This window comes from Idiotropiscis lumnitzeri, chromosome 1 (assembly GCF_059441095.1).
Source record: "Idiotropiscis lumnitzeri isolate Australia: NSW breed Sydney's pygmy pipehorse chromosome 1, RoL_Ilum_1.0, whole genome shotgun sequence".
In the NCBI taxonomy this organism is placed as follows: domain Eukaryota; kingdom Metazoa; phylum Chordata; class Actinopteri; order Syngnathiformes; family Syngnathidae; genus Idiotropiscis; species Idiotropiscis lumnitzeri.
In genome coordinates, this window is record NC_142391.1 from 7,143,705 (window position 1) to 7,170,318 (window position 26,614).

The following is a 26,614-nucleotide window of genomic DNA, read 5'->3' on the forward strand; positions in this document are numbered from 1 at the left end:
TATTATTATTATTATTATTAATAATACTAACAATACTAATAATAATAATAATAATAATAATAATAATAATAATAATAATAATAATATTGTTGTTGTTGTTGTTGTTTTTGTTGTTTTTGTTGTTGTTGTTGTTGTTATTATTATCATTATTATATTTTGATGATTATTTGATTATTAGATTTTTTTTATTGGACTGATTAAAAAAAAAAACATTTATCTTGGGCATTTTAAGTGCTTTTTTTTTTTTGATTGATTTCCACATTTTAATGCTGATTCCAACTCAGAATATCTTTACTTTTAAGTAAACAAAAAAAACAACTAATGATGGTTACTGGACAGATTTAGCGTAAAAATAAAAAAAACATATCGTAACAAAAGAAAAACGAGCCAAAACCATGTTGATTTTGTTGCATTCGTAGTACATGCACACTGTATGTCATCAGCCTGTGAACGCAAACACCATGTGACACGATAATGAATTGTATTAAACGCGCTGCAGCCTAAACCCGGATGATGTCTCGCTGGATCCTCCTGAGACTTTAGGACATGATTATTTAATGGATGGAACACAAACACACAGGAAGAGACTATCGATAGCCACCTCCCCCATCTCCCTCGACCCCCCCCCCCTCCCCTCTCTGCCCAGCAGCTAGCGTTGACCAATAGCCTTAAAAGCGGCCTGAACCGCAGTCTAATAAATAATTAGCGGCCGAGACGAGGAAGCTTCAATTTGTCAGCTTGGATCGAAAGCGCTTCGTTAATTAAGTTAAGGCCACCATGCTGACGCGAGCATCTTGTCTATCATCTAAAAACATGCACACAAACACATTAACACCTACACACACACACAGAAACGCACACTCAGGTGGACAATATTGTGCAAGTGCATGCGATTGAGGTGCAATTACAGGGTGTGATGTGCTCCCCTTTCCTGATAATGGTGGGAAAACATTACAAGGCTTAACCCGGCAAGATTCCGAGGAGGGAGGAACACGCCTACAAAGGCGGAACAATTGTGTAAAATGATCTAATTGCGATTTTTATCCTCAATATTGCGATTTATGTGATTATGTGATTATTTTCCTCTTTCTACGCCGCAAACATCCTCAGTTGGATCATTATCCAGCATTTCATTCGGCCCGGCTTGATGATGTCGACCAAGCAGCCCCTACACGCCACCCCCCACCCCCTCCGGCCACAGTGGACCCCTCCGATTGATGAATGACATCATCAGCGTGTGACATGAGTTATAGACGGCGGTCACAAGGTTGCGGTATGGCTTTGCGAAAACCTATTCCACGCTAATGACTCCCAGGAAATAGGCCTGGTATTGGCTGTTTACCCCGTCGCCACGACGACACGGAAAGGATTGGCCACTAATGACTGCTGTGAAATATAGGTGGAGTTTTATGACCTCAATACGAGGACGTTGCGTTGTCATGGGTGTTTGTTTCGGACATTTTGGTACATTCGTGGTGTGGATTTGGGATTTATTTTCACCTGTTATTATGATTATTTGAGTTTATGTTTAGAGACGGAAAAATAATGAAGGAAGAAATTTTTGTTTAGGATTCAAGATTTATTTTCTTCTTTAAAATATTTTTTTCATTTTCACCGACCGACTAAGAGGTGAGGATTTATTCTCTTATTATTTATTCCATGCATTTATTTTTATTTTATTTTTTTCTGGAAATAATAGCGTAGCAAAAGCATTGACTTTTATTCCTTTTTTTGTTTCTGTTTTAGATCTGTCAACTTACAAATATTTTACGAGAATTTTATTTAAAATATTTTAAACATTTAAAATATTGTATTTATTTATTTATTTATTTATTTATTTATTTATTTATTTATTTATTCATTCATTTATTTATTATTTATTTATTATTCAGTCTACAATCAATTTATGTATTCCTTTTAAACGCTTATTTCAATATCCAAATGTCAAACAAACGACGGCAGCATTTGATGGCTTTTGTTGTGAGTTTTGGGTGTGGTTTAACAGCAATATCCCTCGCACTGATTGGAATCGTCTTTGTTTTTAATCAAAGTGACTGCGGGTTGATGGTATTATTCGCTGTCAGAAAATGAATGCAATCAAATATAAAGAATGACATTTTAATATGAAATCTGCATGCAGCCGACGGGCCGGGGAGGGGGAAGATTGGCACATTTTAAATATCGACTCCCCATTATTAGCGTTTCAATTGGCTGTGGTGACAAATGACAAAGACGGCGAATGCATATCAAGCGTTGCTGGCGGATCAAAAAGATATGACAAATAATGTTTTTCAGGATCAATCATGATTGTTTTTGAGCTTGTGTGACTTTTTCCTTGCGCTTTTCTTGCCAGATTTCCTGGTCATGAATTTGAGAAAATAGAAAGACAGGCGACAATTAATGAGATAATATTCAAAGAAACCAACCAGTAAGGAATTATTTTGAATTAAAATAGAAAATGTATTTCAAATTTTAGTCAAGTACAATCTTTTCTACTTCTTACTTAATGAGGCAATTTTGGTATGTGTTTCAAGATATGAAGCAAGTAAATCTTTCAATTGGATTTACTAGAATGTAGAAGGACTTTTTTTTTTTTTTTTAGCAAATATCGTACCATAACTAATACAAATAGGCCGCAAAAAGACGAATATATATAATTGTGGACTATGAATTAAGCAGCAAAATTCACTAATTTTTAATCATTTCGGGGTGGCCATTTTGCCACTTACTGTTGATTGAAAATGACATCATAGTGCCTTCAGGCTCAACTTGCAAACGTCACATGACCAAACCCAGAAAATAGGTGAGCCGTCATTAGTTGTTACCTGAGCCCTTAGACACTTTGAGGTCATTTTCACTTGACAGTAAGTTGCAAAATGGCTGCCCCCCTGAGATAAAAGATAGATTTACTTCATTTATATTAATCAGAATGCCATATTTAAACTAGTGGGAGCGCACAGCCCATTTTTAAGCACAGTATTTCCCGGACCATAAGACGCACCCGAATATAAGCCGCAGCAAGTCTAAAAAATTTAAAAAATATTAAAAAAAAAAAAAAAAAAGACATACAAGCTGCACCAGGCTATAGGCCGCAGTTTTCTATGTTGAAAAAAATGTGTTGTTTACTGCACGTACCGAACGATTTTGTACGGTGAATGCACATAAAGGTACATAAACAGTGCCTTTTAACACGGCAACTACTTTGCAAATTAAACCAGAACAGACTCAAGAGAAAAAAAAGAAATCGAGATTTATTTAGCGTATTTTCTGAACGATAGAGCGTCCCCGACTGGTGAAAAAAAAAATTAGCCGCATGGTTCAAAATTTAGGAAAAAAGTAGCGGCTTACAGTCGGGAAAATACGGCAATGTCCCCTTTAACCAGAACACTTCTCAGCATTCTAAAACCTGTGCGACATTCTATTGCTGTTCGCACATACTACGCGAATGCCCTTTTCAAAATAAATCCTCACATGACTCTGTGGCTTATTACCACCTAAACAACCACCCACGCTTATAAAAAGAACCCACCCGATGCCAGCGTGCAAACCGCAACCGCTACATGCCAACCGCTGATAACAACCAAAGAAAGTACACTCATATCACCCCCCCCCTCAAACCCCCACCGTGCACATTCAGAGCATACCACCTCCTGCGCGAGAGGGCCGGCAGTGGACTGCCCTTTTGACAGTAAAAAAAATGGTGATGATTGCAAACACAAGGTCGACTGGTGCGGCCCGAGGCGGAAAGAGAAGAAGGGTTGTGTGTCTATCTGACTGTCTGCCGGCTGGCTTGGCAGAAAGAACATCGCCACGATACTGACGCGGCTGGACCGGCGCCAGGACGCCCGTTTGCCCTGCGCCGCTCAGTCAGAGATGGTGCTAAGCTGTAAACCTACAGTAGAGGTAGAACGGCTGAGGAGGGGTCGGGGGGGGGGGGCTTGGAGGACTAAAGGAGCCCCCGTGATTGTTGCGAGCTCGGCGAGGCTAAATAGCAATCACTCCCACGCAATCCCAATGCACCTCCAGACTTACAAGCGCTTGTTTACACATCGGCATGGCGTAAACACACGGAGAACGCGGGTGGGCTTTCAAAAACATTTCCTTAAACAGTCGCCTGGTGTGTCTTCCATGTAAAAAAAAAAATAAATAAACGCCTACTCCTGTGACGTCGCTGACAGTCGTAGTTTGACGTTAATATTTCAACTTTCATTGCTAACCAAAACAGCAGCACAGAGAACAAACGAGAATGTCAGTGAGGCATTCATTCAAGTCTGACCACAATGGATTGTGTGAGGCTGATGCTGAGCCAGAATTTTATCCATTTTTCGGCCGCTTTTACTCACACGGGTTGCGAGCGGAGAAAACCCACACGGGCACGGCGAGAACATGCTAACGACACACAGATAGGCCGGAGCCGGAATCGAACCCACGACCCCTGCACTGTGAAGCCATCGTGCCGCCCTCCATGAATCTAATTCCGATAAGAATAAATGTCTCCCTTAAACCGAGGCCACCTAACGAGAAGTATCTTCATTTCATTCATTACTAAAAGTTGAAGCGCTGATCCCATTTGAATTCAGTTGCTAACCAAAACAGGAGCAAATAACAACCCAATTAGTGCGTCAATCCACTTAAGAAAAAATAAACGACTCTAATACAATTAGGATACGTTAGTCGACGTTATCGTTACCATTGGCTCGACAAAGTTGAAAGCGGCCATGTTTTATTTTTTTATGTTCGTTCTGACCACTCTCTTGTTGCTAATCTTTTTTTTTCATTCGAAGTGTGTCTATATTGATAAAATTGTGAAAAATACATTTGCGCAAATCCTTCCTAATATTTTGTCGATATTTACTCGCGCTATGAACAATGCTATTAGACATTTCAATGTTTACAGCTCATTAGATTAGAGCAGGTGTACCTAATATTGTGACCCGTGATCTATCAAAGTTTGCCAATAGTTGCGTTTTGATCTCATTTGTTGCCGGCAGCTGCAGAGAAGAGCCGATTTTAATGACGACGGAGCAATACGAGAACCCCCCCCCCCTCCCCCCAATACAGTCGAGGAATGGGGGGGCTCGAAGGGGGGGGGGGGGTTGCTTCTGAGTTCCTCTTCTTCTTCTTCTTCTTCTTTTCCAGGGCCCAGAAGCTATCACTTTCTTGCTAACCCGTCTGGCCTCGTCTCATCGCTCCACCCTCCCAACCGTCGTTCAAAAGCTTCCGCTGGAGCTGTAAGCCAGGTCCTACAGGGCAGGAATTTGGCCTGCTTTTTTGCAGACCGGCCCCTGCTCGGCTTTGTTGTGATAACTGCCCGCTCAGGGGCAACCGGCGCTCTACTGACTCTCTGCCTCACCTCATGTCAGCAAACTACAAGAGTTTTGTGTACTAGCCCCCCCCCCCCGCCCTGTTAAAGATGTTTGGCTGCGGTGACTAAGCCAAAGGGTTGTTGGCGAAAAATAAGTGCAGTGGTACCATTTAAATTAGTTTTCATGCCATTCATTTGTTCCGGAACCCTCAAAACCGCAACTATTTTGTTGTTTTTGATATAGAAAAACAGAAAGGAGAAAATGTTGAGAAATACACATTTTATGTACTGTCCACACTGTAGTATTTGTGAGTCACATGTTTGCCTTTGGGAAGTGAGTGACATCAGGTTTTTTTTTTTTTTTTAATTTCTGTTTTATCTGATAATTCGCACATCCAGTTGGGACCACCTCTTTCTGAAAAAATGACTTTGATTCGGAGCTTCCACAACAGCCAATGAGAATTTGACCCATTAGCTGATTATGCTAGCTAACGAGCGTCTATAGCTTTTCATAACTTTCTTAGGTCTTTTTATTTTGAAGTATCCACTTCCTGTTTTTTTTTCAATTCATGTTGGCTTGTAAAGCCTCTCCTGTCAGCACCAACAACTTTTTGAGAACGTAAAACTTTGATGTGGATTGTCTGGGATTGCTGAATTCGCTATGTTAGCTTCTTGTGCTAGCCGCTAGCAAAAGTAAACAACTAAATGCCAATTTTATATTCTAATATCAAAATAATACCTTTTGAAGTCATCTCTAGCCTGCAAATTGGTTGTTGAACGTGAGAGAATTTCCAGAATATAATAATTTGCAGGGAAATTCTGCGGATTTAGGCTTAAAATGCAAAATATTTCACTGATTTTGGTAGTAGAAGTCAAATTGATTGTTGCCATAAAGCTTTGTGTTTCAATTCTTTGATGTTATTTATCTTTTGTTAATACACAGTTTATCAATGTCATGGAATTACATGATTTATTTATTTTTTTTCTTTTAGACTAAGATCCGTGGAGGAACAAATGACAAAATCACATTTTTTTTTTTTTTTAACTAAGTAAAAATCTTTACATCTCATTTCAGTTTTAAGGATAATTAAACTGTTGATTTGACGCATATTATTATTTTTTTTTTAAATAAATCTATAAATATTTCCTATCCAATCCTGATTGAAAGCCCGGCGGACGTGCGAGTGCAACCCAACGCGCACTCGCGCATGCCTCCCATTGCCACCGTTGCCAGTCATAAAGTCATCGGGAGCAACAGCGAGCTAACTAAGCTTCTGAATAAACAGCGCCGCCGTTTAATGACGTGCGCACACATTGTAAAAGAAAGGAAACTGCAGTGATTTTCTAAACCGCTCGGAGGGGGAACACAATGAATCACCTGGCATCATGTTACATTACAGCTCATCTATTGTTCGGAGACAATCTTGTTGGGACTTAATATTAACTTTTAAGGCCGATCCCTATTGTGTGGCTTGTTTGACTTGCCAATTCCGAGTAAAGTGGGCTTGATCTTCCGCTGAAATTGAAACAGATTCATTTGTGAGAGAAAGAAGAAGAAAAGAGGATGAGGAGGGGAGAGGGGAGGGGGAGTTTGAGTGGAGAGGAGGGGGGGCGCTGCTCAAATAGAAGCTTCTGAGAGTTTCCACTTGACGGCTCTCCCTTTCATTGCGCATTAACTTAATGAGCATAAGTATTGGGATACACAAGGCCGGCCGGCTTGGCTCGCTGCTCTCGCCTCTTCTGCCTCCTTACGAGTTCATATTCTCCAGTGAAAGGCCGCGGCGCTCGAACGGCGAGCCTCGGGACACGACAAGAGCGCGAGCACTTACTGAGGACAAACAAGAAACGCCAACCCGCCGCCACACGCACGCACACACACACACACACACGGGGGCCAACTGTGGAATGTCACGCCAATTTGAGAGATATCATAAGACATTTGTAATGTCATTTTTTTTTGTGTGTGTGTGTTCAGGTCACAAAAAAAAAAAATAAATAAATAAAAATAAAATAAATGAAAAGGTGGTGGGTAACATTTGTCCATTACCCCGCTCCCATTCCCCCCCCCCCCCACCCTCCGTGCCACAAACAGCTGCGGGGGGAAACTTCCTGTTTGCTAATGATGCTAAATGCGCTCAAGTCAGCCGTGTCAAATTTTCCCTCCCTCTCGACCGAGCGAGCTGGAAAAGAAAGATTTGCCTTCCTGTCCTCCAATGGCGTGTGTGTGACAGTCAGTCAAGTGCGTTGACGTGGTCAGAGGGGGACGTGTGATGATTGGATCGCATGCGGCATGATGTGCAAAAAATGTCTTGGGCTTGTTTTTGACGCCTTTTTCATCAGTCAAGCGTTGATAAAGTACTTGTACACAGATAGGCAACAAACGTGACACTGAATATTTCTGCTATGATTTTTTATTTTTCACACTCTTTTGTACGCTGCTTAAAAAAATATAAATGATAATGACTTCTACACAGTACATAATTAAAAAGAGCATTTTGAATTTTTGTTTTGAACTTTGATCTTAGATCTGTTGCTGAACCTAACCCTTAAATCATAAATATTATTACATAAATTATGTTATTGTTATATTGTTATTATTTTTTTATGACAATAATTAATGTGCAAGAGGGCAACCGGCAATTTTTTTTTAACTTACTGATTAAAAAAAAACTTTCAAAAATTAGTAGACCAGGCTTATTATAAACACAATTCCATAATTGGACAATCAACATTTTGAGTATCAAACAAAATGAATAAAATAAAAATAGCACTATTTAAAAATTTGCAATCATTTTGAATTGGATTTATTATTTATAATCTAATATTTTTATTATTTATTATTTTAATATTTATTTTTATTCCAAGTATTTCAAATTATTATTGATGTGACGTTACGCTAAATAATGATGTTACGCTAAATAAATAATCTAACAAAAAACATCCAACTTTAGTACAGTACAACATGTGTATATGTGTTTGTAAAAAAAAAAAAGAAAAAAAAACATAAATCAAAATAAAAATGAACGTGTATAAAGTAAACTAGAAGACCGAAAGCAGTCCAACTAGAGCTACAGCTGTGGCCCGACCCGGCCCGGCTGCTTGAGTTGACGCCAAGCAAAGGTGCATTCATGCGAGATTCCAACTAACATGCATGAAAACAAATCCGGCCAAGCCTTTAATAAGCGCCACCCTGCCCCAACCTGTTGTGGCTGCCGAATTATTTTTTTTTTCTTTTTTTGGGGGCCCTCTCAACCATCTACCCAGTCTTCCTTTCATCTTGTAAGACGCTATCTCCTGTCATTGCTCAACACAGCCGAGGGCGACCTGACAAAAGCCCTGAGGAGCTTTCGCTTTTTTTTTTTTTTTTTTGTGGCGAGACGACGTGCGACGCAAGAAGATGAAGAAAAGCGAAGCGAGTCGGTTAATGGCGGAGCAGCGGCGTTCCTCCGTGCTTTTTCTCAGCCTCGATCTTAGGCACAACCCTGCCCAGGGGTGGCGGGGGGGGGTGAGAGGGGCGAGGGCCACCTTTGACCCGGCTGGCCCGCCTGCCTCGCTACGGCCGTGTCGTTTGTTAGAGGCTTTATCCACTGACAAAGCAAGGCAGGAAGTTGGCAGCCAACCAGCAGCCCCATGGGAGGATGACCATCAGCTAGCTCAGCTTACCGCTTATTACAGGATGGCGGGACGCATGCACGCATGTGTGTGTGTTCCTCAATGCATAAATGCTGCCTGGCGGTGAGCAATGAGGCTAACCTTCTTCTCAGGCCTGCTATTTTTTTACGACGATGGCTGCGAGCGACAAATGTCCCCACGCGCTACGAGCTAACCCGATCAGCTATGCGTGTTAGCGACGATCGGGCAAGCGTCCAACCGCGCCGGATGGACTCAGAGGACCTCAGCAACACTTCCCTCGGCAACCCCGCCGCACCGGCCCTCGGGCTCGTGGCAGCTCACTAAAACATTAGATCATAAGACGACTGCACTCCATAAAAGTCGGGTAATTCCGACTTCATTTATACACCTTGGCGTTAATAAAGCTGATGAACTTTCACGGCTCGGAGCTAATGGGCCATTTCGCAGAGGGGCCACCATGAACTGCCATTTTTCCTGCTCGTGTTCTTTGAGAAAGTAAAGCGTTTCGCGTCGTTCTGCCGGACGTCTTGAGCATTTACAAACAATGTCTTTTAGACAGACACGGTGACATCATTCGAATCAAAAGTCCAATTTGAGACCATTTAGCAGTGGCGGGCCGTGTATTTCACACGTGAAGTCCGACTTGAATGAATCCCCCTCATATTGTCATCATTTATGACAACACGGCTGGACAAATAATATACAGAAACACACTTACACACTACTGAGTGAGTGTTGGACGACCTAGCTTCTCTTGAAAGGTCCGTCTTGAAAATGGCCGCGCAAGTGTATCTGCAATTAAATCCACACTTTTCCCTCCTTCCGCCATTTTGGTTTAAAAAAGCAAGAATATATTTTACATTTTCAAACGGTCGCCAGTTATGACTTTCTGGTGTGTTGATTCCGCATAGCGCTGCCCCCTCACGAGTGAGTATCCAATCACAAGCCGCGTTCATCACATTCAACGTGAGGCCATCAACTCAAAATCTGATTGGCTATTGTAACTGTCTATCAAATCTGAAAGCCCCTTGAGACACAGAACAGACGCCCGCACGATTGTCTCCGAAGGCCTCGGACAAATAATGCGTACGACTGGTATTATGAAATCTGCCTGGCAACACGAGCTAGCTGAATTCTGATTGGATAAAAACTCACACTAAAAAATACAACTCTAGGATATAATATGACATCAATGTGAAGATTATGATCATGATTTCTTGATTATGCACCACTGCCATTTATCAAATGATAGACCCTCAGGTGAAGTTCTGCATTTCTTAGAAGGAAATCGTCCGCGCACATATGATAGAAAATGCCAATTCGTTACAAGTCTAAAGCATTCTCTGCAATGGTAGAATTATGCATTTGATAAACTCGGAAGATGCAGAAAAATAAGAGATAAAATGTATTCACGATTCAATTTTGCATGGCAACTAAAGTTTTACGAGAAAAAAAATGCAGGCAGAATATCCACCAATTTTTTTGACATTCTGTTCAAACAAAAAATACAACAGTAAATAGTCAAAGTAAAAATAAAAAAAAAAACAACTTTAAATAGTGTTGGTCCGTGTATCATCCAAGAAGACATTACATTTTAGTTTTGATTAAAAATCCAAATTCACCGTTAGCGTCCTTTCCAACGAACAAACAACATAACGAAGTATTCATATTCGCCGATTTTACACGTTTATGCGAATGAAGCAATACAAAAATGTATGAATTTTTTTTTGGGGGGCCTTTCTCTCTATCTGCATATGCGGAACAAGGGGGTCATTGACCTCCGGGCCTAAAGCGATAGCATGATGGCTTCCCGGCTCGGGAGGCTGTTGACAAGCGTCTGTGTTCTTTTCAACAACTCATTGAACCAACCCCTGCCCCCCCCCTCTCTCTCACCCCTCCACCGCCCCACGCCATCTACCCCTTCCCTTCTCTGGAATGTAACACAACCGCTCGCTGAGGTAACCCAAGCACCTCCCCTCATCCCATCCTTCATTTACAGAGGAAAAAAAAAAAAAAAAAAAAGCTAAGGCGGACAGAAAAACATAGTCGGAGGAAGACCATCTGTGGGTGTCGGACAGCTGTCGCCCATCTTCCAAATTTTAAACCCCCTTTCGCCCTCTCTATTTCCTTCCCTCCCTTTAAGATTTGCTTCTGGGCTCATTGCCTGAGGAATAATTAATGATGCAATCCAGCGGAGGGGGTGGGCGAGTGACCATTTCGGAATGCCTCCGAAAAAAAAAAAAAAAAAAAAAGAAAGAAAAAAAAAAATCGGAAAAGATGCAAGAGGTAGAGAAGGACATAAAACAGTCAAGATGGTGAAAAAAAAGAGACTGTTGATAGCCGTTTCCTCGACAAGCCTCAACCCAGTCTTCCCCTCAAGTCTCATCCACCCCCCCCTAGTCCCCCCCCCCTCTTCTTTACTTTCCATCCTGATGGAAGGATCGGGGGGGCCTGACCTGTCTGGTGATTGATGGTAATGTCTCAGGAAGTCATTTTCCCCGACAGCACCCTGCCGCCTTTCACCAGGCCCGGTGCAGAGGTGAGGCCATCACATGGATCCTTTTAACTCTTTGCTGGCCAGGCCTCTGCGAGACTTTTCTGAGCCTGCTATCTCAGGGTACAAAAAAAAACAAAAAAAAAAAACATCAGCATTGTACCAACTTTCAGATTGGGCGACAAAAAAAAAAAAAATAAAATAAAAATCGTCCATCCCAAAGTGCATCTACCATGTGGCCCCTAATTCAGGTTGCCGGGGATGGATCCCCACGACTCCATTACTGTCAGCGCTTACCACCTCCATTATAGCAATTAGGAGGTTCTAACACAAGGAATGCTTTTGCTACGCTGCCCAATTGCTAACATCTGCCCCGTCTGGTGGCTTCTCCGCATACGCCCGTTGTCTTTTTCTCAGCATCGTGGCCCTTTTTAATACAGTCCCACTGTCTGCTCTCTCGCCACATTTGTTTTCTTAAATCCACTCAAACTGCGCCTTGAAGAGATCCCTCCTCCGTTTGAGTCCAAATAAACCGAAAATGATCCGTGAAGAGGCTCTGCTTTCAATAGGCTTCATTAGTTTTTAATATCTGGCACGGGGAAGTGAGGGTGGGGGGGGGGGGGCGGGTTATAGCGTGAAGATAATCAATGGAAAGAGGCTCGCAGCCTATTAATCTCCCCCAAAGGATTGCGGGTTAATACGCGTTCTTGCATAGGCAAACACGGCTGTCTGGCGAACACATCTGTCTGCCTGGATGGGCTACTTAATGAAACAGCCAGCGCTTGGCCATCGTGATGGATGGCGTCCCACTGGTGAAAAACGACTTCTCGCAGACAGAGTTACACATGATAGGGCTCCAGTCCATATCATCGCCGACGATTTAGAACCATTTTAGGGCTGCTCAAGCAAGTAGAAGGCATTTTATTATTTTCTACAACACTAATTATTTTCTTTTTTCTATTTTGGAGTGAAAAATAGTTGAATATTTGTATTAAATGGCAGGATAAGTGTGAAATGCGCAAACAGCTGAAACTACAACCGCCAGTCCGTAGACTGCTACCTTTGGGGCTGCACTGATACATAAAAAAAAAAACAAACAAACAAAAAAACGACTATCATTTGGTGTTTATTGTTTTTTTTGTTTTTGTTTTTTAGCAGAACGAGATATTGACGATTGTTTACGAAAAATATTATCACTAAGTACATAATCACCCAGCTGGGAATATTCCTCAAATCTCCCACTTAAACAGCCCCCCCCCCACACACAAACTGGTCAGTGCCGAAAAGAAGGTTGAGAACGACTGCTTTGACGAACTGCATTAGTTGAGCAGTGCTTAACATCACCTCGACTAAAAAATAAATTAATATTGAATTTATGTATTATTATTCTTAGAATTATTATTGTTATGATGTATTTATTATTATTATTATTATTATTATTATTATTATTAGTATTATTATTAATAATAATAATAATAATATTAAGTCAAAAAGAAAAATCATGTCAATGACTTTTGCACAGCACTGACATGATTTCAAAGTAAATGTACAAAATTTTTAGAAGTATGATGATTATTTGTTTTGTAATAAAAATTAAAAAAAAAACATGCCATGAGACAAAGCAAAAAAATAGCCCAATTGTTCTCAATTTAATTGATAAATTAAATAAAATAACAATTTGAAAACTTTTTCACAGTAATATATATTATAGACGTAAAACACATTAATCAGTTCATCTCGTCATTTAACGTGTCCATCGAAAGCGCTAAAAGGCGAGTTCGCTTAGCTTAGCCCCTTAGCCCCGCCCCCCACTCCTTCCAGTGGCCTTTAAAGGACAAAAAGCGTTTAATAAAGTTGTACAACTCCAACTGTAACAACGTACAACTTTGACCACCTTATGAGTCTTGGCCTCGCGTTTCCTGAACTAAAAGTCCAGCTTCAAATTCCAGCCTGAGCGCCCCCAAAGTTCAGCAGCTGCGTGTCCCCCATATCGGCTGTACAATGAGACCGCAACGCATGACCGCCGGAGCGGCTCACCACGGCGATCATATCAGCGCATCCTAACGTGAAGCCGACTGATTTTAGCCCAGAGAAAACCCTAAATGACTTGTCCGGCAGTCCTGAGATGAAACCAAAGATAAGCAAATGTGTTGTGTGTCCACGCATGTGCATGTATGCGTGATCCAGGACATGCGTGCTCCCTTTGCTAGGCCGAGACCTGTAACAAGATCTCACCGCCGCCCGGCCCCTTGCTAGCTTTTCCCCCAGTGTGCTAAGCAGCCACCTGAAAACCGGATTAGCCCGCCGTGACCCGGCCCGAGAGGTAACCGAGACACAACACCGGAGACAAACGTGAAACGTACACTGTCACGTGTCGCGCAGATAGACAAGTTTGGAGGAGGGGGAGGGGGGGTTATGTCGGGGGGGGGGGGGTCTATAAGAAGTCAGCAGTGTTTGTTTTTGTCAAGAGAACGCAAAAGCATAAGAGCGCATAAGAGGATTGGGGCCCGAGAACCCGACGCCTTGGGGTGGCTCACAATTGGGCCGATGACTCAACATCGGCACCGTCGGCGCCGATGTGACAAATGAACGGCGGTTCTTTCATTGGGCTGCGGGTGCCCTTAAAACCCCCCTTTGAACTTGTAATTGCCCCTCGGTTTCAGTAATGAACATAATGGGGGGATCCATTTGGAGACGGGGCGCTAATTACGCATTTTAATTTTCCGCATCTTTCTTGGAAAAGGCGAAGGAAAGACGGGCGGGTTGATGCTTTGAGTTGGGAGGCTGTTGTCATCATCTAAATACGTGTACGGGCTTTAGCGGGGTGCTTTGTGTGTCAGCCGCCGCAGCCTTGGGGATCGGCGGCATCAGCGATCAATAGTCAGACGGATTCACATCTGGAGCCAAGGCCTACATTTGGATTTATATATTTGATTCTTTTCGTTCTTTCTTTGATTTTTCACCGCTTCTAACGTCGGGAGTTTTTTTTTTTTTTTTCCGCCCTCTGTATCAGCATGTGGTACAGCTTTTTATCATTCAGGGTTTGTCGTCTATGATACGAATAACGGGGCAGCCGCGAACAGCCGCTTTCACAAAGAGATCTGCAAAATTGTCACGATGCATCACCTGGGTTCACTTTTTGGGGGGTTTTCACAATGAAACCAGCAAAGCAAAACGCTGCAGTTAGATTATGAAACAGATATGAATCATGATTATTTTTGTAATAATTGAAGTCATGATTATTCAAACGATTTTTTTTTTTGGGTTGAGTAACAAAACACAAAAAAAATTGCTTCATGGAAACAATATTCAAATGAATCTAATTTATTTCACCTTAAAATAATATTAATAAAAAAGTGCAAATGTATAAATTTGAGGATGGTTACCTCGTATAAAAAAAACGATAAAACCCCTATAAAAGCTTTTTCATAGAACTGTTGCAATATTTAAATAAACAATTTCAATAAGATGATCAAATTTTATGCATTATAATATTAGAGATTGCAAAATTTGAACAAGGTTTTCTAAATAGACAAATGTAAATATTTTTTTTTACGATTATGCAAATTTGTAATAGTTGAGTGTACTAATCGAAATCGTTTGTGAATTCCGATTAATCGCACAGCCCGACTTTCACGCACAAACGTAGCTTCCCGCAATCATTTTATTAGCTATTTGTTGACGTCAGCGTCAAAGTCGATGAAATATCGTTTGAAATATTTGACAGACAACGAGGAAGAATGGGAGACCGGTGGTGTTCAACTAAAGTTTCAGTTTTCCACCATTCGCTGTCAGCTGCCATCCCACCTCTCTAATAACTCAAAAGTTGTTCAACTCACAGGTTGACTTCAGACTGCTGTATCGTAAAAAAAGGGGAGCCCCAAATCCGATCCCGAACCGAACCCAATGAGAAACAAAATATTTTGCATGATCGTGATGCAAAAGACGCTTGCTTGTTTTCCACGTCATTCCAAATTTTTGTCCAAAAGAGCAACCGGACATCAGCTTCACTCTCTCGCCAAAACCGACCCGAGTAGCAGAGCATTCTGGGTAAATAGTTGCGGTGCAGACAGGGTCCGCTGAGGTTGGCGGGTAAAGGAGCAACAAATTGACCCGCTCAGCCTCAGCCTTTGATGAGCCACTGGGATCATAAAAGCGGGTCGGTGAGCTCAGACAGGGAAGCAGAGAGGATATCAATGAAAGGGGGGGGGGTAAAAAAAATGAAAAGGTAAGGAAGTGGGTGGGGGGAGAGGTGAGAACAAGAGACGTGGCTCCCAGTTATAAGGACCCCACTGTGCAGGAATCCTCAGCGCTCGCCTCTGGACGGAGAGGAGGTGTGAGGGGAAAAAAAAAATAAAAATCACAGGGAATGGCAGTTGTGGGATTTGGTGCAGTCAGAGTCCCATGACAAACCAAACAGTGAAACACGAAGTCTGTTTTTGATTTGGATTCAACCTTTTCTTTCGCTTTTTTTCTTTTTTTTCTAAGCCGGCTTCCACTTCCTCCCTATGCATGTTCTTCTTCTCTGGGTGTGAGATGCATATCAAAAGCGGAATTGAGGCCCGCAGCACAATCCCGATTGGTCGCCAGCGTGCAGCTCAGCCACCAACAACTGTGGGGGGGGGGTTGAGGTTCGCCTGCAGGGCGGCACCCACGGAAGGTTAAGGGGTAATTTGAGGAAACCAACTCTGAGATGCGAAACCAAAATCCGCTTACATATTTTCGCTTTGAGCCCTGAAAGGTCACGCAAGTGAAAAAAAAAAAAAAACACACGCCCCCACAATCCCCGAAATCAGCCATCGCCATCTAAATAAGACCCCCTTTTTTTCCCCCCACCGGGGGCATGTACGCTATCGCGGGCTACCTTACGTGCTCTGTAATTACAGATGACATCATGCACTCTGTTTTTACGCAGAGTTAAGGCGGCCACATTTTCGAGCTGTGTTTTGACTACATCGTCAGTGGTTACGAATGCAGCCCCCGTTTCCGCAAAGTGCTGTGCTGCGTTAATGCCATTCAGGATGGATATTTGACTACGGGGGGAGAACTAAGGCTCAATTAGTTTTTCTGAGGCAGTAACATTGGACTCATGTTAACACGTCTAACTCGTGGTTCTCGGTACCCGCCTTCGTTTGAGTTCTCACGCACTTACACACATATATATATATATATATATATATATATATATATATATATATATGGCTTAATTAATTAATTAATTATTTTTTTCTAACTCAGTTAATTCAGTTTAATTTCCTTCAAAAATCATTTTCATACTTTCCAAAGTCAAATTTAAATACTAAACAGAACAAAACACCATGCTCAAATTACCAGTGGGCCTTGCCAACCAACACTGCTGGAGTGTTGGTGCTTGTGGGCGGGAACTAAATGTGCTGTATAAGTTTTGAGAATTGTTTAGAAGAAAAATTGATTGATTTTACAATTTTTAAGCTATTATTCAAATCAATATCTGCTTCAAGTTTGATAAAAAAAAATAGCAGTTGAAAAAAGTGAGTAATCGCAATTAATTACGGAATTTGTTTTACAATTAATTGTGAAAAAAAAATAATCACTTGACAGCACATTTATCATTTGTGATTACGTAATAGACATAAAAGTCATAAGGTCAAATACAATCCCCAAATTAGCTGTACCAACTTTCTGTTCACCTTCCCAAAATATCGCAATATTACGGAAAACGTAAAAAAAAAGAAAAAATGGTGCCGCTCCACAAGCGACCGCGTCTCCTTTCGCCAAGTCCCGCTTGTAACCTCAAAATGCGGTATGTTCGGACCACCGTAAACCCAACACCCTATATTCCACATCTTCGTTGTAAGCCTCAACGGTGGGTTACATTCACAGATGCCGCTATTGCCAATCCGCCCACGCAAACCAAGCACGGAAACGAAAAACCAAAGCCTCGTGTTTCCCGTGACAAAGCGTACCGTGGTGAACCAAACTCGACCGCTCGGTGGAACAACGTGGCTTTGCTCTCGGTGGAGCGTAAATCCGCACAGCGTTGGACTTCTGGGTGAAGATTCTCCAACGCCGTACTCATACTACTACCCCCCACCCCCTTTTTTTTTTGCATAACCTCATGTTGCCGTCTGACTCGATGGCACGAGACGTTTTCCGCTACTAGAAATTGCTTTTGGAGAAAACACGAGATTTTGCTTCTTCATTAAGCTGCAACAGCAGGAGTGAAAATTAACCTAAAGCGAGAGAAAGGGAGGGGAGAAGGGGAATAAATGGGGAGATTTGGAATGGTATTTGAGGTGGTGGTGGGGGACCATGAGAGAGATTATGGCAGCCTTCCTTGCATTTCCACATACACAAAACATATGGTGCTCATCTAGATATAAAAAAAAAAAAAAAAATGTGCCGTACGTGCTGCTTTGCAAAGGCGCACGCAAGCGTCATACTTTATATGTCAGGGGATTGCACGTGCGCTTCGGTGGCTTTGAAGTGGAACTACGACAGATCTGGATTAGGGGGCAAAGTATAAAGGTCCGACGGAGGCTTGAAACACACTCAGCCGAATTACACGTACACGCCAAGAATGACTGCTAAGCTCTGTGTGACGCCCGACTTGATGTGGCGGCCTGTCATATAATTATACAGCCTGTGAAAATGCGACGTCACCGGACCCAAGCACCCCGGGCCCCCCCGCACTCAGAAACTTTCACTCCGTCTTCAGCTCTTGTTAAGACATTTAAGGGCAATCGAGTCGGATGCTCGGCGTTGCTTCCAAAGAGCAGATGGTGGCCGTTGAGCAGCCGGCAGACAATAGCGAAGGCACCTCCTCCACACCGTCTTTATCAAAGTCCCCCAATAGCAACTGGCTTGTCCAATTGTGCCTTAATGTCTGTTTGGCAAACAAACTCACACAAAGCATTGTGGGGATTGTCACTAAAGTAACGTGATGACTTTCTTTTTTTTTTTTTTTTGTCGCCCCCCCTCTCCCTATTAATGGTCGCGCATTTCGAGGCCGTGGAAGCAAAACGGCCGCCCGGGTTGCCATGGGTGACTGGAACGGTGACTTTTGGGCTGCGAGGCAAACAAGCACATGACAGATTAGTGTGTGGGCCTCCTCCAGGCCGCCACCTTTGTGACCTTTAGGAGCCTCCCTCCCCTGCCCTTTGCGCCATCTTCAAGCCCCTAAAACCTGCTCCCTGCTTCGTCTTTGTCCTGGCTTGAAAAAAGTCAAAGACGCCACTTCGAGAGGCCGTGAGGACAGCAGCGGCCAATGCGGAGGATCATTTTTTATTTTTTTTTTTAAAAAGGAGGAAGAGCTGTTCAAAGTGTTTGCAGATGTGTCTCGATCAGTTGCGCTGCACACAAGGATTAGAAGAAGGGTGGCCAACATGGGCTCGGGGGCCTCATGGCGGCCGATCTGTCAAACTCAGTCGTCAGGGTTCAAAAGTTGGCAGGTTAGCGCCTAGCTGTTAGCTATTAGCTAGCAGTATTGTAGAAATCTCAGTAGCTGCTTTGACAATGGCGCTAAGGCTAGCTTTTTTCTTTGGCTTGCTGCCGTGTTTCTAAGGCAGTGATTCCAAACCGGTGCGCCACGGGAAATGATTGAATTTCAGTTAATTGGTCAGAAATTTATTGATTCTGAACAAATAATGCACCTTTGTTCATCTATCTATGACACTGAATTATAAAAAAAAGACAGAAAAAAATTAATGACCTCCTATTAAAGGGCAGAAAAATCACTTTTTGTGATATTTTTGTTTGGTGGTGCGCCAGAAGAATTTTCAAATTTAAAATATGTGCCATATGGTTTATTCAAAATGTGTAATCGCTGGTGTAAGGTGCCGTCGTGAGTTGGGGCTAGGACTTAAATTCGAAACCGCAAATATTCCGCGAGGTGCGCCAGACCAAAAGTACAAATGGAAGATTGCGTCGAAATCACTTGATGTCACCACGCATCTAATTATCTGAATACGTGAAACCGCAGGAGCTGTGAGAATGCGCGGTTTGGACTAGGTCGGACGATTTTGAAAAATGACTTGCCGTGTCGATATTGATTGCGATTTCTGGTACGCAATTTTTTCTCAAGGTCCTCTTTCCACGTATTTTAAAAAAAGCCACGAGCAATTACAATAAACTACACTAGATTGGTTTGACATACACATTTTGGTGTTCACTGTTTATAGAATAAAGCCTACAAACAGAGTTTCCGTGTTACTGTTCCCGTTTTGCCTCTTTCCGATTATTGAGTCCGTATGGATTAGAAGAGCTTGAACAAAATTGGCAACAGAACGGCGACTCGTACGCTTGTTTATCATAAGGGACAAACATCCGTTGCCAGGGCCTGGCCTGGCCTGGCCTGGCCTGGCCTGGGGAGGCCTGCGCCCATGTCTTGTGAATGACCCGGGCTGCCTCTTTTATGTGCATCTATAAAAGGGCGGTTGGGAGAGCAGCTCTCATAGGAGGGCTCGACCTGGCGATGACACCCTGTTGTCATGGAGACTAATTCTACGTTGGGCCGGGGATCGGGAAGGGGAGGAGGAGGAGTGGGCAGAAGCATTGTCACTGGTGTATCTAATGATGTTTGCAGCACAATGCACTCTCATCTCCTCGCGGAGTGGGATGTGTCCTCACTACGGTTAATCACATGGCTCTGAGCGAACACACAAGAACAGTGCTGTAGACCCTGTTTTTTTTGTTTTTTTTACACTTGATGATACAGTACCTAGACGTACAACACATGAGGACGCCTATAAAAGTCCAATTTTATTAAAAGTGAAAGAAGAGGTTTTTTTTTTACATATTTTGTAATCGGGAACCTCTAATACTGAGACAAATCTGCAAAGTGAATTCACTTCACATTATCTCTTAACTTATTTTTACACTTCATTGGCAGGAAAGCAGGATAACTTGAAGAATGACAGTGTCGTCAATAAAGTTTTTGCGACGGTGACAGCCTGACGCTTGAATAAATAATTTCTATTTTCCATTATCATTATTATTGAAATAATAAGTATTTTATATTTGCAAGAATAGCTAAATTAAATTAATTTTTAACCACAAAAAAAATTGTTGAATTGTATTGAAGTGTGTTGCCGTGAAATTTTGAGTTCACCCAACATTTTTTTATTTCAGTTTAGAAATAGTGTTGCATATTAATATAAAAAACACCAAATGCTCATATATTGCAATCGATTTTTTAATGTATTTTTACCAATAGCTATTTCCTAATGATTGTGAGAAATCCCAAACATGATCCGTGTTTCAAATGAATAAATATCATTAATTGATAATAATAACATAATAATAACACAGTTAAATTATTTCAAACACATGCATCAAACTGGTAGCCCTTCACATTGATCAGTACCCAAGTAGCTCTCTGTTTCAAAAAGGTCGGCACTCCTTAACTCAGACATATAATGAATAAGAAAATTAAATAAAAACATAAAACCCAAAGTAAAACCCCATAAAACACTCTAAAATCTATAAAAAACACAAAGACCAGTTTGAATGAAAAATTGTTTTCAGTCCCCCTAAAATGTGCCACCATAACCGTCCAACTCCAAATCCTCCACCGACAGCATTTCTTTGCCACAGTCCAAGCACTTTAAAAAAAAAAAGACCGAGAGATGTATCGCTTCCCCTTCAGGGAGCCCAGGGGACCAATACACCTGGCTTAGCAGCTTAACAGCATTTCCCCCAAACGGTGACCCGACAACAAAACTTGAGACGGTTGATGCCGCAGAGGGGCTACCAACTCTTCTGACTGACCACTCCGTGCGCCCACTATTTATTTTCCTAGGTGTTTAGTGGGCTTTACACAAAGTCCAAAGACAAGGCCAAAGTGCTATCTGTCCATCGGACTGCTTCCTGTTTTCATTGCGAGGGCAGCCCTCGTCTTTACAGGGGTGAAGGAGGGCCTGAGGGGTCCAGCAGAGGGTGGAGGGGAAGCAAAGCCGGGGGGCTAATTGTGCATTTTAGTGGGATGTAGAGCACTTGCCTTGATTCAAACTTCTCAATATTTGCGCCAAGTTAAAAGTGCAGATAGTGGAATCGCTCAACAAATATATTTACAGTGACTAGCGGTGCAACAATTAATCGATTAATGGACAACTAATTAATCATCAAAGTAATCAACAATTTTTGGGATAATCGATTAATCGTTTGGAAATCTTATTTAACTTCAATTTCCCCAAAGCCTCTCAAGAGTAAAAATGTTCTCTCATTTCTGTAGTCATTAGTACATTAATTATGGTTTTGTAGAATAAAAGTGAAAAAAAATTGCAAAAATCTGCTTTAACTTTGGAAAAGAAAGCTCAACATTCTTGCCGATTTTCTCACAGCTGTTATCGACCAAAACAGTAAATAAATTTATGTTTGTGCATTTTCTGCACTGTCAATTTTTCAAAATGTCCAGTTAGGATAAGGAGATGGACATTTATTTATTTATTTAATACTTTTTTTCAAATGTATCCATTAATGGACAAAATAATAAACAGATGAATCGATTATCAACATAATCCATACAGATAACCCCTGTTTTGATCCTCGCGTCAAACTGAGTTGTGTGACCCCCCCCCCCCGACCCCCAGTGGGTACGCCGGTTTCTTCTTGACCGTGTGGTTGGGAGAATATTTCTCAAAATGTTCTGAACTCCTGTTTCCACTTTTAGCGTCAAATTGGGTTGTGGACGGGTTAGAAGTCTGGATATGGGAGTCTTTTCACATTCTGAAATGTTATTTCTATTTTGTGAGACTTTGAGGCAGGTGTGGGCAAACTATGGCCCGGGGGCCACATGCGGCCCGTTAAACGTTTTAATACGGGCCGTCGAACATTAACTTGTTAATGTTTTATTTTCTAAATACTGGGGTTTTTCAAAGACATATATACATATATATATATATATATATATATCCCAAAAATGTAAGCATATCCTCTAAAAACACACACAGTGGACACATTCAACTTCAACGGGATGTTACAAGCTATGTGTGGCTTTAAAAAGTATCTAAAGAAGCATCCGTCCTGCTGTGTCATTGCCTCATCGTCATTCTTGCATTCGGGGCGCAGTCGTACACCCCCCCCCCCTCCATACCCCCACCCCTCCTGACGCCCAAGTTTACCTTCCTGATAACATAATCTCCCTGTAGTATTGAAAAGCTTATACCAACAGTCTGGGATTTCCCTTCGTCTAATGTGGCTGGAAGACATCCAGAACCTCATGGGGGACGGACGGGAGGGAGGCAAGTGGGGTATTAAAGAGCGAGAGGGAGCGGAGTGATGCGAGGACCCCGCGAACACCAGCTGAGCTGCCCGTACGGCCCCGTGCCAACTCCATATACGCGGGCATTTAAGGTTTGCCAGTTTACGGGCTCCGCCCCGGGGGATGAACATATGCACTTCAGGTTATGACGCAACAGGTTGTCTTTCGGATGGAGGGCTGACAGTAGCGAGGTAATTGAATATGTGACCCCCAAGCGGCACGGTTTAGTTCAGCTTGGAACACTAAATCCCGACCTGGCTGGAGTTTCCACCATGTGCTGCGCAGGCAAGATGGCTTGTAAAAAAAAAAAAAGTGTGACATCAGAGCACTGGGAAATATGACATTATGAGGCAGCAACAACTACAGCAAATCTAAATTGGAGCTTTCATATATTTTTTGGCAACCAATCAATGCACGCTAATGTGTCTTGCAACAATTTAGGTTCGAGGATATTTAATTGAGCTTTAATTAAATTTTAACGGGATGAGGCAATGCTCTGAATTATTTCAATTCTAGTGCGATGTGGAAATTTCGTGACAAGCTCGAATTCAAAGCATTATGTTCCTGCCTCTTCACTGTACGTGCCGTCCAAGAGTTAACATAATTGTTTTTATTTTTGGTTAGAATTTAATTTTTTTTTTATTTTTAAATGAAGGTAGTTTTAATTAGTTTTTAAGGCAGGTTTGTTCATTTTTTTTAGTTTATTTGAAATGCTTTGTTGTATTCTTGTTTTCATTAGTTTTAGTATTAGTTTTTGGTGTATATGTGCACAATATGAACTGTGCAATAAAGTAATTTCTCTATATTTCTCTGTTATTAAGTAAGTAATTTCTCTACATTTAAACTTTTTTTGAGTTAGTAAAATATAGTCTTAGTTGTTTATTTGAAGCATTTTTGTTTCATTTTATTTCATTATTTATTTTTTTTAGTTTAGTATTATTTTATTTTTATTTTATTAGTTTTCATTTAACTATAATAACGGCATTGGGTCATTATTAAATATACCAGTTAACCGATTTTTACACCGCAAAAAACCTACATGGAATTTGGAGAATTTCACCAAATGTTCTGAACCCGCTGCTTCCATTCCGGCGTGATAGTAGATACCGAATGGCTGTGGCTCAACGACACGTTCGAGCTTCTTTCGACAGCAAATAAAGTGAATCAACAGCGCCCCATCCCTAATTTAGGGGAAACGCAAAAGAAAAACAGAACAATAATGGGACTTAATCAAGACAAATATCTTATGATTGCTTCGAAGGTTGGGAGCACTGAGGGCAATTTTGTCAAACTAAATCTAAAAGCCAACAGTTTTATGGGGCGGGGGGGGGTGATGGGTGGTATAGGAGGGGGGTGTTGAGCTGCTCTGTCCTTTTGGATCTTTTGAGACAAACGCGACAATGGCTGGATGTTGAGAACATATGTAGAGAGACCCCCGTGGCTCATGGAAGACCAGGCGGCTCCTTTTCACTCCTCACCCCTCACTTAATGAATGCGCCCGTGACAGAATGCCACTATGGGCCATTCAGGGGCCAAAGTCCCCCAGAATTCAACCTCAAATGCATCCAGCGACGACAAATACATTTGCTTAACAAATTAAAAGAAAGGCGGACGGGCGGGCGGGATGCGAGTGTGTATGCAAGTGTGTGTGTGTGTGTGTGTGTGGGAGAGTTTATGGGTGGGAGAGTTTAGAATTGGATGGTGAGAGCGAGAAGGGGGATAATTCAATTAGTCCTCTTCCTCAGTGAAGAAATAAAGGCAGGTTAAAAGGGAGGGATTATTATTTGTACAAGACGAGCCCGCGCTTTTCACAAAGGAAACAAATAAAGATTGGGGAGAACATGGACAAGCCGGCAAAGAAAAAAAAATAAGCGAGGTGGGTGTGTCGTGGTGCTTGAAAACACTCCGAATGAAACAGCGCCCTAAAAAGTGTCCATTGAGTACATCGTTTCTTTACTTGAAACCATCGAAAGACTCCAAAAGTGAAGTTTGCGTCATTCGGATTTGGACCAGTGCTTATTTGCATGAGATCTTATTGCCCAAAATAATTTTAAACTTTTTTTTTTTTTTGTAACTATAATACCACGTTAAGTGAATTCAGAGAGTTTTTTTGTACTACAAATATAGGTTTGAATTTAATTTCTTAACACATAACTAAATTGCGGAAATTTAGCGTTAATCGGTTCTGCGAGGCTAAAACGGTGACATTCAACATCATCGGGCATTCGTCGCCTCTCGCCAATTAAATATAAATAATTTTCTTCACATTAGTGTCTCCTCGGCGCACTTGCAAGTTACCGTTGCCAGTCCTGTTAGCATGCAAGCTAGCTGATGGTTAGCGCCTGGCGTCACGACGTGGAAAGGCCTTGCCAACCCGGAAGGAAATATTTCAGTGAGAGGATTTATTTTCATGGCTGAAGGCATAAGGAAGACGCAAGATGAATTTTCAGCGCATTCAGCGGACATGCCGACAGCGCCCGAGAGAGCAGTCGGTGACTTGGTTTTTTAAAAAGATTTTAAATCATTCAAAATTATTATTGTGTCAAAAAAATACTAATTATATATATATATATATATATATATATATATGTTTTTGTTTTTTTTTTACACTTTTTTAATGGATTTTTTTTTAATTTGGGAATTTTGTTTTGTATGTCAATTGAAATGTAAAAAAAATAAATCATTTTTTTTCTTTCCACTTGTAAGACAAATAATCTTCTAATGCTATTTTGTGTATTTTTTTTTAAGTGTCTCATTATTTTTTTCACATTTTTTGTTGATTTATTTCTTTTTTTTTTATTTTATTTTCACACGAGACCTCAAAATGCCAAAAATGTCTCTTTCTAAACATCCCCAAATATTTCAACCTGACTTTCCTTTTGATTTTGGCTGCATAACAAATTGTGAAACCAGTCCCCCCTTTTTTTTTTTTTTTCGCTCTCTCTTCAACTTGATGGTCCCATTTCCCGTGCAGTCAGGGAGCGAGTGAGCTGTGAACAGCTGCTGAAGTCATTTTGATAATGATGAGAATAATAAGCAATAAGCGGGCCTGCCTGCGCGGCTTTGGGGGCTTTGCAGTTGCAGCTTCACTGCTCCTGAATAGATAAAAGTGATTAAAGCACTCCTGATTATCCCTTGACCAATATGTAATGGATTTACAGCCCTTTCAATTAGGCCGTATTTGCTGGTCACTCATTATGTTTTGGTGGAGGGGATTGCATGGGGTGGGGGGGTCGGGGGTGTCGGTGGGGTGTCGTTCAACCTTTGGTTGAAGATCAGGATAAAGTTTGAGCGGCTTTTACCGCTGCGTCCAGTTTGTGTGTCGCATGCTGCTGCTGAAATCCGAACCGTGCGGCAAAAATCAATACGGCCTGATGTTCTGATAATGTACTGACATCAGCGAGGGTACAAAAAGACGGAGGGGTTAGGGTGGGGGGTGGGGGGGGACGTGGAGCTGATCCCCGTCTGTGTTTACAAATAGCTTGACAGAAGACGTGTAGAAATCAGAGAACTGAGTGACAAAAGGGGACCGTGGATGTTTCAGAGGGTATGAAAATACAAAGTTTCTTCAAAAAAGGAAGTCTTAATTATTTTTTTTTTTCCAATGTGGTTTCCTAAAGAGAAAATGGAAAATCTTATTTACGGTGCAGTGTGGCTCGACTTATTTTTACACTTGCAGGACAAGAAAAAAATACCACTAGTGGTATATTTGCAAGAAAATGAGTGCACGCTGAAGAATTACTGAAAAAAAATTTGTGGTTTCATTTTTTTTTTCTTATCTGGTACAGAAAGTATGTTTGAAAATTTTGCATTTCATCTTTTAGAATGTACATTTCCTAAACATGTATGTAATGATTTGATTTAATTAATTATAACATTTTTTTCACTATATTGAAGTGGAATTTATAACTTTCAAACTTTTCATTTTGTTTCAGTGGCTTAC

At 41.5% G+C, this 26,614-nt stretch overlaps 1 protein-coding gene across 8 annotated transcripts in view; it reads right to left on the bottom strand.

Annotated features, from left to right (window-relative positions):
• meis2a (Meis homeobox 2a) overlaps positions 1-26,614 on the bottom strand; it is a 110,676-nt gene that overhangs the window by 37,595 nt on the left and 46,467 nt on the right. The window lies entirely within an intron of this gene.